Here is an 18,802-nt window from a genome sequence, read left to right on the forward strand (position 1 = left end):
TACATTTCACATTCAAAAAGCCCACAGACTAAAATGGGTTGCTTATTCTTTCTAGAACATATAGCAAACAAATTTTGTTGACTTAATGATAGTTCTGTGTTGCAGTCATATTTTATGTTAACTTTGTTCGGAACTAAGTACAGATTTATAATTGTCTATTCATGAATTCACGAATGTAGCCAACTTATATATTAAAATTGGAAACAATCCAAAAACTGACAAGATGCTGATACCTCGTAAAGAAGCAGCTATTGGAGACACAAAATGGACGAAGGGCAAATGTTTCCAAGCAATGGGTAGGTATTTATATTATAATAGCTCATCAAAGTATAACTTAAATTTTTTTAAATTTTACTATGATTAAAGGGCGTATGGCTCTTTTCTTCGGAATGGTTTTAAAAGCACATATTAATGTACTATTAGTGTACATAATCTGATTTATATTCAATTTCTTTTTTTTTAAATTGTAATTAATCAATTATGTTCGGTGAAATTGAAGGACAATCGTTTACACCTAATTAGCCCATTCTTCACGTTTTTTATTATTATTTTATCATTTGTGAAATTGCCATTGTAATTTAGGATATTATTTTTCTTCGTTCATTCCTTTTGTGCCCGAAAAGATAGGGTACACGACGCGTGTACTGATTTTAAAATGTTTATTGTGTCATAAATATTGGATATTAGGATCCAACATTTTCACGGCAACATAACAACATCAATATGGATTGAAATGGATCAATATTGGATTCTAATTTGTGTTTTAAATTTAGAATATTATTAGCTCCTTTAAACATATTCTAAATTCCTGGCAAAAGTTCTGAGAAAATTTTTAACTTGGCTCCACGACATCTAGGGGTCATAGAATTTGTAACCGACTCTGCATGTTAGATACAAGAGGTGATAAAGTACGAAACTACTTTCAATTTTACATAAGCGATTAAAATTGCCCCTTAAAGTGAATGAATATTTTCGCCACAATAATTTTAGAGACGGACTGCTGGAAATAAAGCCCGGAAGTATTTCAGACACTGGCCGTGGAGATAAATAGAGCTGACCAGATAGTCGCCAAATCAGCAGCTTACCCGAACATAGAGGGGGTGTCAAACGAACGGAGTGAGTGTATCAAAGTGAATGAATATTCTCGCCGCGTTGAACCTATACCCAAAAACTTTGAGGATCGTAAAAAGCACTTCTCAAGTGGTTCACATGTTATTGTTTATAGTAGGTTTACAGCGGGGTGGGTTTGGTAAGAAATCACAGAGGGCAGACCTGATTTATGTGTGTATGTGTGTTGGGTGTGTATGTGGGGGGGGGGGGCAAATGCCTTAATCAACGTTCAGCACAGAACCGTTTAAAGGCTACGTTATTGTCTTTTTGTTTTTGTGGCAGGTGTTCACTACTTTATGATTTAAGTGGTTCACATGTTATTGTTTATAGTAGTTTTACAGCGGGGTGGGTTTGGTAAGAAATCACAGAGGGCAGACCTGATTTATGTGTGTATGTGTGTTGGGTGTGTATGTGGGGGGGGGGGGCAAATGCCTTAATCAACGTTCAGCACAGAACCGTTTAAAGGCTACGTTATTGTCTTTTTGTTTTTGTGACAGGTGTTCACTACTTTATGATTTAAGTGCTGATACAGACTGTGAAAAGTTATTTCAGTATTCTTACTTTATTTTGATGGGCTTTAATAATTTTATACCGAATCTGCCATCTACAAGATATGAACATCCGCCACCTTCTATATTTGAGGTAAGTTGTTTTAACATTAATGTTAACGATAAGTCCATAATTATAAAATGTTTTTTTTTTAAATCTGGATAATATTGTTACTCGAATCCAACTCTCTTTTTTTAATTAAAATGTGGAATATATAGTAAGAAAAGTTAGTTTGATAATTATTTTATTTTTTCTGATTATTTTACAGAAATTCATGGAAGTTGTTCCGACATGTTTGAAAAAAGATGTAAGTATCTCCACTATGCATATTATATACTTGACTCCTGCGATAGATAACACTTGCCTGAATGAATAAACCCATTTGTTTCATTGTATTAAACATAGAAATTATTATGCGATTTATTTGATCGGATTAGGGAAAAGTGTACATAATAAATTTTAACTGCGAACTTATCAAAGCTAAGTTTCATTGGTCAACATAGTAGACTGTTAGAACTTTTCAACATAGTATAATGCTGTCCGTACTCTTCAACATAGTAAGCTTTTAGAGCTGATCGAACTTTTCAACATAGTAAAGCTATTAGAACTCTTTAACAAAGTAAGCTATGAGAACTCTTCAACATAGTAAAGTCATTAGAACTCGTTAAGATAGTAAACTATAAGAACTCTTCAACATAGTAAAGCTATTAGAACCCGTCAACATAGTAAGCTATTAGAACTCGTCAACATAGTAAGCTATTAAAACTTTTAACATAGTAAAGCTATTAGAACCTTTCAACATAGTAGGCTATTAGAACCCTTTAACATAGTAAGCTATTAGAACTCTTTAACATAGTAAAGCTATTAGAACTTTTAACATAGTAAAGCTATTAGACCTCTTTAACATAGTAAAGCTATATAGAATGTATCAACATAGTAAAGATATTGGACCTCTTCAACATAGTAAAGATATTAGAACTCTTCAACATAGTAACATAGTAAAGATATTAGAACTCTTCAACATAGTAAGCTAGTAGAACTCTACAACATAGTAAGCTAGTAAAACTCTTCAACATAGTAAATTAAAGCTATTCGAACTCTTCCATGAAATTAAATTAAATGGGTTTAAACATCCTACTTTTCAGTTTTTGTAAAGATCAGACATTAGGGGGTGATATATGACCCCTCCAGATTTGCCTTAAATTATTATTGTCGGATTCATAACGAAAGGCTTCAGAATTTAGATCACTATTTAAAATTACATTTATACCACTGCTTTCTTTATAACACAATCTTAATTCTATAAAAGCCAATGTTGACTATATATCAATCATTGATGTAACGTATAAGCCAATAAATACTAGAATAAAAGTTATACTAATACCTAGCACGTCCGAAATATTTGTATTCAGTCTACAGGTAAACACTTGTGAGCATATAACTAGAATGTGAGACATTTACAGAGGGAAATCCAACTGTTGCTTAGGACACCTTTCCTGCGTCATGTCACAAAGAATTGCGTGTATCTTTTGTCCTGGTTCTCAAGAGCATTTTTCTTTTAAAGATGCAAAAACAATATATGACATTGTTTTACTACACGTATTGTATTTGCGAAGAACTTGTGCGGTAAGAAGATTGATGTACTTCTTAAAGTTTTAACATCCCTCGTCTAGAGTAGTAACTAAATAAGGTTCTTGATATACAAATTATATATGATATTTTAGAAAAATGGAAAAAAAAGATTATTTTCCACAGTTTGTACTCAGTTTCTACCAGCTAAATCCAATTTTTCTGGTTGAAATGCCTCACATTTAGCCTCAATCTTGAAATAGCCAGCAATGTCTTACAGATTGCCTTAAATTTGATGAGATTTCGTTTTAAATTACGGTTTGAAGCAGTCAAGCTATATAGACAGCATACAAAAGGTTAACAATAATTTAATATACTTTGACCTTTCCTATTGTAATCAACGTGATAAACTCGCTAATTAAATTTTATCTGTACATCATGATTCCAATTCAAAATCGTGTAATTTGATTATTAGATTAGCGCCTGTTCCTGCCACAGTGTGAAAAAAATAATTGAAAACACGTGAATGTTTCATCTTTATTATTAAACCATCAGTAAAATCAGTATGTGGATCAGAGATGGATTAAGAAAATAAATTGATATCATTTCCATGTAAGAACAGTTGATCGTTCTATAATGTTGGGAAAAGGGCCCATTTTTGTCTACGTTGTGACTACACACAATGGCCAAAACGTGGAATTCTCGGTATCCTAGCGCCGAGGAGAATAATCATGTTAACAGATCTGACTTCTGTTGAGTTCCAGGAACAGCGGGAGTCTTGTATTGTTCCTGTCACATATAGCCCATCAGAGCATACAAATAACGCCAATTAATTAAAACCAATTCAATTTATAGTCTAAGCAGATCCTATTGACGCCACATTCGATACCTGTTTTTATCCAAATGCCTTTAACTTCTGGTAATATCACTGTTCACTTGTTCAGGTAGACGCCAACAGAATATATAACAGATCGCTATTCATAACAAGCTGTTAATTAGTCTTAAGGGAACTGCAACGCAGAAACCAGGTACTTTGATATAGAAAGCTTCACGTCGCCAACAGACCATAAAATGTGAAATCCAATCACCATACTGTATGGATATACATATCCATTTCATAATAAATTGTATTAATTAAATGGGGCACATGTGAGCAGTGTTTAGAAATATCATCATATCCACCTGCACAGTGTACAGTGCTGAAATATAATCCGATTTCTTATACTACATTAATAAACAAGTGTAAAATTAAAAGAAGTCAATCCCGTAAAAATAAATAAAATACAGTTTCCCCAGTCCCCCCCTCCACATATAAATATATATATATTTAAAAATAAATATATGGTTCGTGGTGACTCTGTGTTGTTTGTTTTCTTCTCTGGCTATTGTACGTTAACAGTGTTCTCAATATATGTTAGAATGCATCCTTCATAATTTGGACAACGAGTTATTATTAGGGCTATAAGACCAATAATAATTGTTATTTTAAACTTCGCAGTCTACTCGTATTAATACATACGATCAATGAATCGTATATACAAACTTTTCTTTTATTCTTTTATGATACAAGCGAAGAATGCGATTCAAGGACTACGATATATTCACACGTAATGGGCTCCCGGTAAGCGTTTTTTCCACATCCAACCAAAGACATTAAACTAGTCTGAAGATAATTCGCTGTGGGAAGAAAGTGCCAATAATGGTTTCTTAATGAAATCTCAATAGAAGGGGGATAACTCATAAATAGGTGCAATTCTAGCTGTCTTCTGGTAGTTATGTAGAATCGATTTTGGCTGTACCAAAATTATCTTGAAAGAATTTCCAAGTTTACATTTGTACAAATATCTTGCACACATAATATTGTCACTTTTCCGCACACTAATTATAAATTAAATGAAATGGGTTTAGCCGGGCAGTCGTTCTACGGCCTACTCTCTTTTTCGAATTCCAACTATCACGTGTTCTTTACACGGGAACTCTGTTTTTCGTCAAATCAGAATGACTAGACACTGTCCACGCCAGGCCCTTCGTCCTGCACCACTGACAAGGGCAAACCATGCCGAAAAATCCGAGGAACTTTCTCGCTCAACACCAGGAGTGAGACCTCTAGGTTAGTGAGCCAACGCTCTAATCACTGAGCTAGAGTTAATGGGTCAAAAGTTTAAAAAAAAAACATCAGTACTGTCACTTAAGTTCAGCTGAAGTATGACGACAATGAGAACAATAATTTTAAAAATCAAACAAAGAAACAAAAATTAAATTCGTAACAATCCTTGACTGTCACTATTGTCCAAAAGTTGAAGCGCGGTGGTGTGGTTAGGACTTAAGACTCGCAAACAAATGTTGTTATTCCGGGGCAGGCAATGAAAAACAAGGATTTAACAATCACGGTTCCCACTGACCATATAGAGCCCGTGCGCCTGACATTGAAATGGTCTAGTCGGTCACCCAAATAGTTGTTAGTACACGCAGAGGTTTGATTTATTTCTGTTTGTTTTTTATACTGCTAGCCCCTAATGTGACTTGCCGGTCTTATATAAACTATTATTTAGACATTTATTCACATGACAAGCCTATAATCAACTCACTAGAACATCAGATGGCTGGGAGTTAAATGGATTGAAAACGGCTCCATTTAATAATTTAATTTAAAAATGGAAAATCGGGAATTGGTTACTACGATAATAAATTAGCTATGCTGAAACTTCAAAAACTGATAACGTCGCTCAAAATAAAGAAATTTGAATGAAATTTTTCAATATAATGTTTCATTATCTATATTTAAAGTATTCTAGCAAGAACAGTCAGCTCTTAATCTAAATCTTACCTGTTTAAATTTGACCTCTAATATTCAAATGAAGTGGCGTCATACGAACCCTAGACGTTCGCGATGTTTTATTTGACCGGAAGATACTTTACAGACAAGAATAGTAGTCAGACAATTTTCAGCTAAACCCTGCTTATTAAATAGCAGACGTAAATAGATTGATATTTTATGTGGAAATGTTTGCCTCCAGGACGTTTAAATCATTATTTTATTACCGGGTTAGAAACAGTTTAAGATTCAGTAGCATTGGGTTGGAAAAAAATGAAGCCGCCTGGTTCCAATTTCTTCCAAATGACCAGTATAAATAAATTGTCTATTGAAGCACAGACGTTACATTTCATATAAGATTTAATGTATAGGCTGGAGTATAAAAAAAGACGTTTATAATGGCACATTTTCTGATTCATAGGTTTGATGGCATATTTCAAGAGGAACACAGATGTCTATTTCTTTTTAAAATTCTACGGTTACCTGTGACATATTCTTCGACTTTTATCCGTTATTAGATTACAAAAGGTCTTTATCTCATATATGTAATCTGTGTATTACAGTTCTATAGAATTCTCCTTGACTTATTATATTTATTTCAAAGAATGATGCCATAAATGGAACTATAAATGGCAAGTCTCGCCCACATAATACGTATATCTAAATGCCTAGTATTAAAGTCTGAAACGTAGAACTATTATCGCTAACAGCTAACTTTGTAATTGCTTGTTTAACACAAGGAAACTACGAAATGTTGTTTTTGCCGCCAGACTAGCAGGAAGAACCATCGTCTGAATGGCCGAGTTAAACCTTAGAACTAAAAGTCCGGCCAAAGAGAGCAATCAGTCAACAGTGCAGATATGATATAATGAAAATGGTCAAGATCTTAAAGTTAACGACCTGCAGCGTGATATAAACTCGACTAGATGGCCGTGATTGCAGAAAGCTAAAACGTGGCACGAAGATGTTGACATATAAATTTCATGTTGGATTTAGCAAGCTTATCGATCTTAAGATGCGGTATAACTTGGGATAACGAAAATCTGTTATTATTTGTCTAAAGTGTTAACATAAGTGGGATTTAGAAACGGATAAGTTTAGAAAAAAATATTTGATAAAAGTTGAGTTCTATAATTGGCCAGTAAAATAGTTATTTGTCGCTTGACTTCAAATGGTACGTGGCAATAGGCGCTATAGGTATGCTGGCAGTAGACATGGTATTGATTTAGTACCACGGATGTTTCAGGGCATCATTTAACGAGGCAGCCATGTGAAAGTTTCTGCCACGTGGAAAACCTAATGAAATAAATCTAACTCTTCTTTCGGAGAATGTCAAAAAATCAGAGATTAAACCGATTCCGTCCTTATGGCTTCAAAACACTCGATGTCTTTACTAAACATTGCATGTCAAAATATATTACCAACTCCAACCAACCATATTTTTAATATTCTTTTTTTGGGGTGAGAATAAAGTCATATTCTATCTTTTTGATATACGTGTATTTACATTTATAGTCGGTGTGTTAAGTCACCAGAGAGATGCAGTATTGAATTTTGTTCACGAGTATTATATGCTTCAATAATTGTGCCAGATTTCAAGAGAAAATGGACAATACATCGATGTTTTGTTGGGTTGTTTTTTTAAAGCAATAATCATCATTGGGATTTTGAGTGATTGCATTGTCCTCGCAATGGCTGTAACGACATCTATTAAGAAATTAATTTTCGATAAATGATTCGTTCATATAATTAGTGCAAAGAACTCGTAGTTGTCTTTCTTTTTTTTCTTTTTTTTTTAATTTTTTGCGCTGTAGAATATTGATCCGTTTTGAAAAACAGTCAATAAATATTCCCAGACACAACAATCTCGACATTTCTTAATAACGCATATGGTATTCTTCCCTGCACGTATATACTAAACAATAAAACTATGCCCTTGTATAATGCGCTTTAAATGTTAGATCACTCATTGAACAAACCAATCTTCGATCACTGTCAGGGCAAATTAAAGCGGCTGGGGCTAATTTCTCTATTGTGACATTTTGCCCATAACTAACTCCATGCAATGCAAGTCTTCATAAATGAAATAAGGTGGTGTTTAACGCCCCACTTTTCTGAACCGAAATTTTGCCCGGACAGCAACTGTCAGGTGTTTTTTTAACGTGCAAGACAACGTTTGTTGTCCCATCCGAACGACTAAATTCCAATCCATAATGCACCACTGACCAGGAGAGAGCCTTAATAATAACAGAATGATAAATAAACAATCCGAACACATGGAACCGGTTATGCTTTGGTCTTACTTATGGGGGTCTTCCGTTATTGTTATGGAGTGGGGATTCGAAAGACGACATTACTGTTGAAAATGCAGCTTTTAGATCTATAAAATTTGGTCGCTCCGTTCTTGGACCATCTATGAAGATTAGCACGCATGTGTCCTACTCACTGCCACATATCCGGCACATTCATACTATACATAAGAAGTTGCATTTAAGTATCCAAATTATCTCGTCTGTATGTTAATAGATGGCTATAACCACACACACATACTTGCTAACTTACGTATTCTTATCCCAGTTTAAATGTGGGAGATCAACTAAACGATTAAAGAGGTTGAATAACAAAAACAGTTTATTCTGCAAGTCAGCTAATACAAATATTGATACTGTGGGGTTAAGCGAGTGTCTTAGAGTGTAAAGTGCAGTGAACATCACTGGGCCACCTGCAGCTAAAGTCTGGTTTCAGCTGTCAATTATATATGTAAAAATAACGGTAAAGGGTAAAACGATCTTACACACAAAATTACACCTTGTACCTGAACCAAATTTTTTGTAGGAATGAGTTCAGAGGGGCTAAATAAATGAAATTAAATAAAATGGGGTTTAATGCCCTACTGTTCGACACTGACTGGGCTTATGTGTCACTAAATAATTATCAAGAACATCTTCACCAACTATCCACATTCAGGTCTATACTTCGTTTCTATTTTTATACGACATTTTGAACTATAAAAAACGGAACGAAGTAGGATATGCGTTTTAATGAGACTGACATATAAGAATTTTCTGTGGCTTAGTTTGGTTCAACAGTGAAATTTATAGTGGTCGGAAAAACAAGAAGGAATGGTAGTCTTATTGTTCTTAAAGATATTTACAGATAATACAAATTAAAAGTTAATAAAATCATTGAAACGAGTAATGTTTGGCAACTATATGTTTAGGTATGGAATCTCATATTACTGATGTATCCAAACTATGATATTTTAATCTAGGAAATATCGGTAAAATCATTTACAAGTTCTCTTTTATCTTCACGCCTACGATATTTGTAATTTCCTGCTTGCACAGAATTCATAAATTCAGCTGCTATAGACCTATTACATTATCCCTACAAAATAAACATTTATACTAGCTTTTGTATTAATTTTAAGATTCTTCTTTTATCCTTTAAACTTATCAATGGTAGAGTATTTTTTTTAGAATTGTCTCAGATCCTCTTTTATTAACACCATGTGAATTGAAACTTGTATGCTATGGCAACATTTCTGGTAGTACATAAACTACAAAAATGATGGAGCAGCAACCGAGCTATAGATATCTTAAGAAGATAACAATTTGAAATACAGGCTTTTAACTATTATTCATATACTTATCACTGTATGTACATGTTTATTATTTTCTCGATGTTTGTATCGACATTACTATATACCGGAAAACACCGAAAAACACCGGAAAACTACCGGAAAACTACCAGAAAACACCATGTTATACTGAATACCGGAAAACATCGGAAAACACTAAATACCGGAAAACACACTAAATACAGGAAAACACCCTAAATACCGGAAAATACCCTAAATAGGTAACACGGAGACTAGCACCCTATATAGGTAACCCGGAGCCTGGTCCTCTGTGTGCCTGGGTTAGGGTTAGGGTTAGGGTTAGTTTCCGGTTTATAGTATAGCCCTTCTCCGGGTTACCTATTTTGGGTGTTTTCCGGTAGTTTTCCGGCGTTTTCCGGTAGTTTTCCTGTTGTTTTCCGCTGTTCCTCGGTGTTTTCCGGTGTTTTTTGGTATATATAGTATAGCCCTTTGTATTATCATTCATCTTTTAAAATCATTTTATCTTAAATATTGTTATCGCTCAAATACTTGTATGCACAGCGCGTCGAAGCACTTTTGTTGTAGACAACGCTATAAATGTGATTGTTTCCAGCAGACCGGGTCCACTACAGATCGAACAAGGACTGGACTTGATGTTATGGTCTACGTGGGTTATTGCTAATATTCTTGTTTTGGTAAATGTCCAGCCTACAGTAATGCCAAAAACCACATTTCAGTTGTCTAGCCAGCACTTCCGGTCAAGTCAGATCTGTGGCTTAATATATATATCAGAGAACGATGTCTTTCCATTTTGTTGCTTACCGTAAACACATAGGAACGCGACACTTTGCAAAAACTTGTAAGATGTCGGGTAAAATATCAACGAATTGAAATATAACTTCTTTTAATCACGAGGTATCAACCGTTCAATATGGTTTATATTGAAAAAGAGCCACGCAATAATTTGATATTCAATTTTCTTCCAGAGATCACATACTCTCATTAAAAGTTAACCTATTTTGAAACAAACGAAAAATTTCGGATTTTCTTTTTCGATATAATTGTCCGATGAAGAGTAATATTGCGATGCTAATGGAAAAACATATTAACTTCGAAAGGAATTATCAAGTTGGTCTCTATTTGTCTAAAATTACAAAACTAATTTCATGAGAGTTCTACCAATCCATAAATTATTCTTTTATTTGATGTAGGTTTGTCAAACTGTTATTAAAATATTCCTAACGCGATATTAGCAAGAGCATGTGTGGGTTGATACTAAATAAGCCTCTTATGAGGGGGGAAATGTGTTAATTAAACCCCTTTAAGCTTGGTGTACTCCAAAAGTACCCCAATGTGAGGCCGATCTCAATAAGCACCACCTAAGCAAGATTTCTTATACGTGTACGGCATCTTTTACTCGGTACCTCGGGTTTTCTACACAACTGAACGACTAGACGCTGTTCCTTGCCAGGTCCTCGGTCCCATATTACCGTTAAAAGTAAATTATTTAAAAAAAATACCCAGAGGAATATTATCGTCCAACACCGGGATCGAACTCGGTATATCCATCGTGGTTTACTAAATATTACTAAACAGGACAATTTGTTCTGAAGACAATATATTGACTACTATATTTGTCAGTCATTAGAACTTTTTGGGGACATTTGGCTAAACTACTTTTTTATCTTTTAAACTTTTCCAATTAACGAAATCTAAACAATAAACCCAGTATACACTAGAACCATATTAACATACAGTAGGATGCTTCAAAATCAGTGATATAAAACTAATGATCACAGATCTAAATAAATAATGATGAAAATGTATTGTGAAAGACAAATTACTTATAACATCATTTATCTTACAAATCCATCAACGTTTGTGTCATCAACCAGCAAGAAGAGGAAAAAAATCTTAGCAACACGTGCCGGTGATATAAGAGTAATTATCCAAGGTATTTATAAGAGCTTAGTTTAATTCAACAATATCTTTGTACAGTGTTTTTATTATCCATGCAGATTTACATGTAAACTTTTTAATGTGATCTGTCAATTTCAGAGAAGTGAATAGATGCGGAGATGCACAAAAAAATAGCTGGCATTCATACACAACAAAAGCCCCATATTAATTGCAATGGAATGTTGATATATCCCCCTGGGGCAGCTTAATCGTTGAAGACTAAAACAGATTAGAATAGATCTGAAAAACTGACGGATATTCACTGTTGTGCAAATGGGGTTATATCATGTGAATGGCTGACTTGGTAATGCATCAAACTAAAATAGAAATTTGCCACCGGGATATATAAGCCAAGCGTTAAATAAAATAACTGTTATTATCTATTAACGTTCATAAGCAAATATCCGGTAAATTAAAATGATGAAACATTATTTATTTAAATATTTTATATAATAGTGATAACGAAAATCTCCATAAAAACAAATAACAGCGAACATGGACTTAAATTTGAGCGCTGTCAGTTTTTTAAGAATTCTTTTTATTTCATATTCTTGTTGATCCATAATTGTGTTACCAAAATCATCTAGTAATAGAACGAAACATTCATTTTAGTTACTTAAAAGCTAAATCTGCCTATTGCAAGTCTTTATTTAGGCTTCAGATGTTATAGAAATTATTAATTAGACCTTTATTTACATAACAAGCTCAAAATCAACTATGTAGACCCACGAATGGCTTGGATACAGTTTGGATTTAAACAGTCGTCCATTTAAAATTAAATCAATAAATGGCGGTCCAAGCTAACGTTTACCGTTAGTCGCTGATGTCTTATTGTCACTACCGGAAACTGGTGAGGAAAGGCCTGTCAAGCGAGGCTACCATAGCCATTGAGCATGTTACTTGATAATTGAGAATATGTGGGTGGAGTTATTGTCTGTCATCCAAACGATCGCCAATTCTCATAGACGGTTCAGACACAATTGATGCCTATTTCTTGTCCAAACTTCCAACAGTGATAATTCCGTTCAGAACAAAGTAATCTGACTGAAATTTTCAACATTTTCTTTTTTTACCATCTTTTTTTTTTAATTATTATAGCAAGAATGGCCAACTCTTTATAAAACTTGTAACTAATGTATCTTTAAATATCTCATATTATTATTAACTGTATCTCTGCACATCATGCACACTATCCCATTAGCCCAGACTTCACATTACAGTAGTTTGGTTATATATTTAGAAATAAATAAACAAGCAGTCCCTATATCGATCCATTGTATTAATGACACAGGTCATATTGGTAAAACACTTAACACATAGCCTGTAGTGTCTAACCAATCTCTGCTCGTATATGAGCATGAAGTGGATTGAATTGGATTTAAGGCGCCTTATAGCTTATCCTTTGTGCCCTATACAGCCAGGAATGGACTCTAATAAAAGTTGAACTTACTTCCTCGAACGTTCAACCTCTAATGACGTTTACAGCTTCGGTGAAGGTGCATGTTCATCGGTTGTGCTTTTATAGCTACAATATTCTCCATGGAAGCGGGCGTCCAATAAATCCGACGTGTGATAACAAACAAATGACTGTCTGGTGTAACAGCAATATACGACCACCTCTGGACGTTTGGGGCTGCTGCTTGTGATTAATCTTCATTTTTAGGTTTGGATAATCTTGAACTTATTAGTAACTATTCCGAATAATTGAGTATAGTACAAAACTTTGATGAACGATAACAGCATTCAAGGGCAACTGCTCAAGAACGCATTCAGAAAAAATACTCAAAATTGAAAGAGGACATATTTATCCTAATACTAACAGAAAATGCCCAGGTATCAGACCAATACCACAACTAACCCCTCCCCCTTGTAATATTTTTAATAGGATGTTCGGGGGATCACGTGGCTAAGTGGTTAAGACGCTGGCTCGTAGCCTGAAGGTCGGGTGTTCGATCCCTGCATTGGCCGAGAAAGTTCATCCAGATTTTCCGGCGTGGTTTCCCCATGTCAGTGATGCAAGACGGAGGGCCTGACAAGGACAGCTGTCTAATCGTTCGGATGGGACGAAAAACCGAGGTCCCGTGTACAAATTGGCGTGCACGTAAAAGATCCCTTGGCAGTTGGAATTCGATATAAGAGTAGGCCGTAGCGCCGCTGCCCCGGGCAAAATTTCCCTCATATCACACTGTATGGCGAATGCCCGTCTTCATTAGCCCAGTTTAGGAGCAAAACAGTAGGACGTTAAACCCTATTTATTTTCATTTCATTTATTTGAATGTTCGCCCCAAAATCAGTGGTGAGATTTAGTTTGAACACCTTACCAATATCGAGGTGCCAATTGTTTGACGTCTGCTTCCACGATAAGTGATATCGCATACAAAATATAACTGAAAAGAAATCTATCGGCTTCATGTATATATATATATAGTAGTTGATGTAGCGCAGATAAAAAAAACACCATCTAATCTCTGTATTTTGGTTTGCCGGTAAAGATAGTGGCGTCCATTAGCTTAGTAATTTAATTACTGATTTTATGGTGATAGAATTAAATGGCAGGGGCAACCTAACCTAGAAAACGATAAAACACAAAAGTACAACTTACTATGCGAATTTCTGATATTCATGATAAAGATAATCTATGCCATGCCCTGTACATGACAACTTTACTGTTTATACTATAGCTATATGGAGCAATGACCTTGGTTTGTAGTCCAAAAGCCGAAATGAATTATGGTGTATTAAAGTTTCCTAAGAATACTACCAGGATCTGAGACGTCATTGTGTTGATTGATAATTCTATGGTTTTGTGTGCAATGACCATTCTGCTAAGGTATAAATTATCTGCTCACAATCGCCAACTAAGTCAGTTATCGCGGTTATGTGTATTACTCCGTTTGAAAATGCGATCACCTAACTCCCCCCCCCCCCCGCCATCAGCACCACCGTGTCCCGATCTTGCTCTGTATAGAGTAAAACTACGATGAAGTTGTTAAAAATAGTGGAAAAATTGGAATATTAAGTCTGGAAGTGCTGTGAAAATATACTCCGAAGGTATAGCAACATGAAGTCTCTTTACGTTCTATACTTGTGGAAATATATTAATTGTGTTAAAAGTTGGATTAGTCTAGACTCTGTACATAATCTGTGCCGTTGTTGTCATGACTTTATATTGAAATAAAAGTACAGTTTATTAACACACAAAATTAATATTAGAGAAATGACACAAAAGCTATATTTAAACATGTATTATGCAAGAGCTAAATCTGCCTGAAAAGATATTTAAACTATGAATTAGACTTTAATTAACTTACCAAGAACATAATCAACTCCCGATGACATCGGATGACTGTGATATATTTAGTAGATTCAAATATAGTTTGTGACTGATGCGGTTACCGTAAAAATGAATAATCGAGACTTTGTTTATTATCGTTACAACGATATTAATGACAATCGAGGCGTTGGCCGAGAAAGTTCCTCGGAAATTTGAGGCGTAGTTACCCCTGGTCAGTGGTGCAGTGTCTAATCTTTCGGATGGTACGAAAACCCGGGACCCGCTGTACACAATGGCGTGCATGTAAAATAACCGTTAACAGTTAATTGATTTCGAAATAAGAGTAGGCCACAGCGCCGCTGTCAGAGCAAAATGTATCTCATAGCAGGTATACACTGTCCGTGTGCATTAGCTTGATTATTGCAGAAAAGTAGGACGTTAAATCCCATTTCATCCAATTTCAGAGAAATGTATAAAAGTCTAGACAAGTTATCTTTCTCTCAGAAATTGCCCCGGTTAATAGACGTCACCTAATTATAAAGTCATTTCCAAGAGAAAAAAATAATAAAATCGGTGTATTGTTGTATCTTTATCTTAAGTAAATAGAAAATAATGATTCTTTTTTATATAAAAACATCGGTCCATTGATCTGGAACTACAGACATGCTATATGTGTTATTTTTCATAAGATTATTATGACTGTAATTGATCTTTCTATATCTAAACGACTAGTTCTCTCAGGCGCATGTTTAAAACAATAACATAGCACCTTTGTGGATTCTAGAATAACACAGACGTTCTAGACCAATGATCTAACCCTTTTCATCAACGGATGGGAACTCATTTTTCTCACCGCATTAGCTATCTATCTAATTCATATTAAAAACAGTTCTATATCGAGCTCTTATAAAAGATGTGTAGGTTATTTCCGAGGAAATGCAAAATATTTACGTTCGACTGCTCATTAGATCTAAAAAAAGATCAAACACGTGGTTGTCTAAGAGGGGGGCGTGTGATGTATTTTTAATTTTGAAACTTCAGTGAAGTTCAACAAACTACGAGTGAAATGAAAACAGTAGCTTAAGATGGTACTTAGAATATGCATGTGGACAAGCCCGTCACTGGTTCCCCACAACAATATCAATGTACATGTATGCTATTTTATATTTGGAGGGGTAGGTATTTGCCATATCATAAAAAGTTAATTTATTTTTTTTTAAAAATATCAGATAAATCAAAATACTTCCTTAAACACCCAACGTATGTCTTGTTTGCTTCTCTTTCGTATTTACCAAATTAGTTCTAGTTTAAGATCAAAGCATCACTTTGATGAAGCATCGCATATTAATTTAAGGATGGTGAATCTGAATTTTCTTAACATGCGCCTTATCAACTTGAACATGGCGAATTGCAGTCTTCCATTGGAATGGGGATAGAGTCAATTAAACATGCATTATGCAAGAGCAAAATCTGCTTATTACAAGTCTTTCTTTAGGCCTGAAATGTTATCTAAATTATCAATTAGACATTATATTAATTAACTTATCCAGACCATAATAAACTCTCGATGTCAAGGCTAGCCTTCGATGTTAGCTGGATTAGATTCCTATATGCCGCTAACGGCCGTTGATAATTAAATCAGAAAAAGTGGATAATCGAGACTATGCTGTTTATATTAATGATTTTAGTAATGATGGCCGAGACTATGCAAAAATTTCACCCGCTTCTTTCTCGGCTCATAGTGGATCAATTTGACTGAAATTTTCAGCAAATTACCTTTACACTATCTAGTTTTTAACTATTATAGCGAGAACTGCCATCTTTTTATCTTATCTCCCATAATGTATCTTTAATTCAATGATTTAGATTTATCGTGTCAACGCAATATTTTGAGGGGCACTATCTTAAAGCAACCATAACGTACTACTATTTATGTATCTATATACAACTGGCGGTAGTTTTTACTTTGATGTCCATAGCAGTTATATCTCATAACAACCTGTCATGACATCATCATAGGTTGATATATTCGTTCATATCAACCGCTGATGACATGACAGGTTGATATTTCATATCATCCGCTAATGACGTCATCTCAGGTCAACATATTCGGCTCATATCAACCGCTGATGACGTAGATGATCGAAATAATACAAAAAAAACACAGAAATATTTTTTTATTCTTTTGACAATTAAAATTTGTTATGGTACAGTTTCTAACATTCAGGACCGAAATAGACGGCGTACTTATCGACATACATGTATTTAGATCGGTTATCCATGTCTAAGACATCTTTCAGAATTTTCTTTTCGTCCACATTGCGATTATTTCTCCACACACTACAAGACTTGAAAGTATTTATCGCCCAAGAGTTCCTTTGTAAAGTATTTTTGGGTACAGTCCACTTAAAACAGTCGGTCAAATCCTTCTCTGAACATACCGAAAACCTTCAATCATGGTTTACTGTCAGAATTCTTGGAAAAGAATGCCTTTTGATCCAAATTTTCTGCAGGCTTTGGATAGATCCTCGTCGATATTTGCATTCACATCTATTCCATCGTCAATTTGTTGGCTAAAAAGGATTGATTATTCGTCTGACTTCGTATTACTATCCATTTTGGATGGGACGAAAAACCGAGGTCCCGTGTACACATTGGCGTGCACGTAAAAGATCCCTTGACAGTTGGAATTCGATATAAGAGTAGGCCGTAGTGTCGCTGTCCGGGCAAAATTTCCCTCATAGCACACTGTATGGCGTATGCCGTCTTCATTAGCCCAGTTCGGAGCAGAACAGTAGGACGTTAAACCCCATTTCACTATCCATTTTGTTTTTGCTTTCAATTCAATAGTCCAAAATGGCGACGTATAAACAAAAACATGCACGTAATTGCACGTGATTACTTCGGTAATTTTCGCTATTTGGCGGAAACTATCGAGCAATTATCCAATCGTTGTTGCCTTTTAATGGAAGAGCCCATTAAATTTAAGGGTGAAATGGCGTTGTATATGTCGGATATAAACCTACTCTCCCTCGGATTGATATGGTAGAGAACGCTTGGGCTTCGCCCGCGCGTTCTCTGCCATATCAACCTCGGGTAGGTTAATATCCTATACATATCCCTCCAAATATTTTGGAAAGAAATTATCTTTTCAAATCTCAATTAAGTTGTGTTCTGTTGTTAGGTGAATTTTATAACTTTCTCTGGTAGATAAAAACCAGCAGGCCATACTGACTGTTATAGATTTAATAGAGATTATGGCATAAGACAAGGGGATATATCATAAGGTATATGTCTACAGTTCATCTACTATGGAATTTTTCTTATAGCCCTGGATTTGATTCAATATAGAAATAGACAACGGCTGGACTTATACGCTTAATTCAATATAGAAATACATTGAACATTTAAAAGAGATAAAGGGTCAAAATATGTGAACTCTTGACAAAAGAATAACTTAATGAAAACAGCTATTAACCCTAATTACTTCACAATCGATATAATCACCCAACAATCAAAGATCTTAATTTCAACTTATTATCGACTCTTGGCAAATATAAAATGTATCCACAAATTACTGTTTAATTCCAAAGTAGAGTAGAAGACATAAATTTAATGTTTTCCTTGAGACAATTTGTTAATAATATAATGACATGGTAAAATCTTCTGGTGGTTGTGTTATTTATTTAACTTATTTACCCCAATCCCACTTCTTTTGTGTGTTTGTTTGTATTTAATACATATTGTTTGTATGTAACGATGTATATATGTGTTCTGATGAAATGCAATATTTAAATGTTAAGCTAATTGTTAAGTTCATTACTAATAAAATCATTATTAAGCTAATAACCTAACAACTTTAAGAACATAACAAATAAAATCATTGTTATGCTAATAACCTAACAACCTTAAAAACATAACAAAT

At 34.6% G+C, this 18,802-nt stretch overlaps 1 protein-coding gene across 3 annotated transcripts in view; it reads right to left on the reverse strand.

Moving 5' to 3' along the window:
* LOC126812380 (neuronal acetylcholine receptor subunit beta-3) overlaps positions 1-18,802 on the reverse strand; it is a 134,097-nt gene that overhangs the window by 62,435 nt on the left and 52,860 nt on the right. The window lies entirely within an intron of this gene.

This window comes from Patella vulgata, chromosome 2 (genome assembly GCF_932274485.2).
Source record: "Patella vulgata chromosome 2, xgPatVulg1.2, whole genome shotgun sequence".
Lineage (NCBI taxonomy): Eukaryota > Metazoa > Mollusca > Gastropoda > Patellidae > Patella > Patella vulgata.